Source organism: Salvia splendens, chromosome 8 (genome assembly GCF_004379255.2).
Source record: "Salvia splendens isolate huo1 chromosome 8, SspV2, whole genome shotgun sequence".
NCBI classification, from domain to species: domain Eukaryota; kingdom Viridiplantae; phylum Streptophyta; class Magnoliopsida; order Lamiales; family Lamiaceae; genus Salvia; species Salvia splendens.
The window spans coordinates 5346439-5349631 of NC_056039.1; positions in this window are offsets into that span (position 1 = coordinate 5346439).

The following is a 3193-nucleotide window of genomic DNA, read 5'->3' on the forward strand; positions in this document are numbered from 1 at the left end:
CCATCCAGTGTTCTCTACCCGGATCAGCCATGTACCTGCTAGCCACGCTTATAGCATGAGCCACATCCGGCCTTGTACATATCATCAAGTACATTATGCTTTCAACTTCCCCAACTTCAACCTTCTTCTTAAATAGCCACTTGCAACTTATGAGTTTCTGAGTCCCTGGGTCATTCACCAAAATCCAAGTCCCATTTCTCAACAAGGACTCTATTTCTTCTTCCATGGCTCTGATCCACTTCTGACTTTCTTTGCATTTTATGGCTTCTTCATAGGTTGAAGGCTCTGAGAACATGAGCACCTCTGCTACACAAAGAGCAAAGAAGCTCATATCATAATCTGAAAACCTGCTGGGCAAGCCTGCATTCCTTCTTGGATTTCTTCTGTTTCCTTGATTTGATGGATCTACACCTCTTGTGTTTTCATCTGACTGAGAACTGGAAGCTCCACCTTCTTCTTGGTGTTCAGAGATTTCAACATCCTCATCAGCATCAGACCAAGCAGATTTCTCATCAAACTCAAACTCTTGAATGCTAGAGCTACTGTCACCACCAGGGGGTGCTCTACTTTTCTTGAATGGCATTTCTCCTTCATCGAACACTACATCTCTACTCACAATGATATTCTGACCCCCTTCATCCATATTCCATAACCTATACCCCTTCACTCCATCTTGGTATCCCAACATCACACATTTTCTTGCTCTTGGTTCCAACTTATTCTGCTTGATATGTGCATAAGCCGCACACCCAAAAATCTTCAAGCCTGAGTAGTCTCCCAAAGTTCCATACCATCTCTGATCAGGAGTCTCATTAGAAATTGATGAAGAGGGGCATTTGTTAATCAGATCAGCTGCAGTAGAAACAGCCTCTGCCCAAAATTTCTTTGGCATTCCAGAGTAGAACAACATGCATCTCACTCTTTCTAGCAACGTCCTGTTCATCCTCTCTGCCAGCCCGTTCTGTTGAGGGTTCCTTGGCACGGTCCTATGCCTTCTTATCCCTTTCATTTTACAGAAGCTATAAAACTCAGTAGATAAGAACTCCATCCCATTATCAGTTCTTAAGTACTTCAGCACTGACCCTTTCTCATTTTCATATCTAGTATGCCATTCTCTAAACCTCTCAAATGCTTGAGACTTCTCTTTGAGGATGTAAACCCATACCTTTCTTGAATAGTCATCTATAATAGATATGAAATACTTACCTCCACCTATGGATTCTGCTGGAGAAGGCCCCCATAAGTCACTGTGAGCATATACAAAGGGAGCTGTTGTAGTGTGCTTTCCACCAGAGAATGGTAGCCTTTTTGCCTTTCCAAGAATACAAGACTCACATTTGTTGAGCCTCTCTGATGTCCCCAGCCTCATTACACCCAGCTTAGCAAGCTCCTTGATGCCTTTTTCCCCCACATGCCCAAGTCTAGCATGCCACAGATCCAGGCTCTCTGACTGAGTAACATTTGCTGCATTGATCACGGTTTCACCCACCAAGTAATACATGCTATTCTTTCTTTTGGCCTCCATGACTATTCTGGGACCCTTTGTCACCCTGAGCACTCCGTTACTGGACTCAAACCTGTAGCCCTTGGACTCCAGCAGCCCTAAAGAAATCAAGTTTCTCTTGATCTGAGGTATGAACCTCACTTCTGTGAGAGTTTTTACACTACCATCACTCACCTTCAGCTTGATTTCTCCAATCCCTCTAACATCACATGTCTGATCATTCCCCAACATTACTGATCCTGTGTGTGCTGTCAACTTTTGAAACCAGGATCTGTGGGAGCATATATGAAAGGAGCAACCCGAGTCCATGATCCAACATTCTTCAATTCTTGCCCCTGAGAGTATATTCAAGGCCTCATTGGCCTCCACTTCCTGAGCAAGATCTGCAGTATTTGAACCTGCATTGATCGCTTGTTCTTGCTTCCTTTTCCAAGCAAAACATGCCTTCTTCAAGTGACCCGGCTTTCTGCAATAGTAGCAGCTTCTAGTCTCCCTCTCTCCCTCAGCCTTATCTTTGTTTTGTTTCTTCTTGTTGAAAACTTTCTTGTTCTGACCCTTCTTCAAGAAAAGACTCTCAGCCACTGGATCATTTTGTCTAGTAGAAGTGGAATAATCATTCTTATGCGATTCCTTCATTTTCAGAGCAGAATGAATTTCTTCATATGTAACCTTGGACTCTCTTCCAAGTAACACCGCATCCTTGAAGTGTTCAAAACTCTTAGGAAGCGAATTCAGCAGCATCAAGGCTTTATCTTCATCCTTGATCATTTCATCGATATTTTCCAAATCATCTACACACTTACCAAATTCTTCAAGTTGCTCTGTAATTCCTCTCGCATCTGAGAATCTGAATGCAAGGAGCTTCTGCTTCAGGTGTAAACGATTTGTAATGGACTTGGTCATGTACAATGACTCAAGTTTTGTCCATACTCCCGCAGCTGTCTCCTCTTTGGAGACTTCCCTCAGAACCCTATCTGACAAATTCAAGATTAGGGTGCTGTAGGCTCTATACTGCATATCCTGAAGCTTTCCTTTCTCTTTTTCATCGACCTCCGCTTCTTTCTCGGCATCGACTTCATTCTTCAAGATATTCCATAGGCCCTGCTGCATCAAGATGGCCTTTATCTTCAACCTCCACAGCCCAAAGTCATTTTTCCCGGTGAACTTCTCCACCTCAAACTTAGCTGTAGACATTTCTCAAACAGACGGTGGGCAATCACCAAGATCAGCTCAAGTACCGGAATTCTTGGACCCTAACTATCCCAGAAAGCAATCAAGAACTCCTTTGGGAAATTCCCACAGACGGCGCCACCTGTTGGGTTGCGTTGCCGCTGATCTCACACACGTAATCGAGAAAATAAAGCACGCAAACGATATAACGTGGTTCGGTGATGAACCACCTACGTCCACGGAGAAGATGACCGGAATCTTATTGATGAACTCTTTACAATTACAATGAACTCACACTCACACTCTACCGCTCACAACCGCTCGCTATCTTGAGAATTAATCTCTCTGGGTGTGTGTGTATATGGTGTAATTCTGCTACTTCACTACTGAGCTCTATCGAGCTATTTATACAAGATGCAATCAAGAAATAAAATCCAACTAACTCTATTTCCTAAAGTTAGTTATAACCGCTACTCGGCTCAAAACCGAACTCTTCCTTCTCGGCTAGTTCCAGCTCAA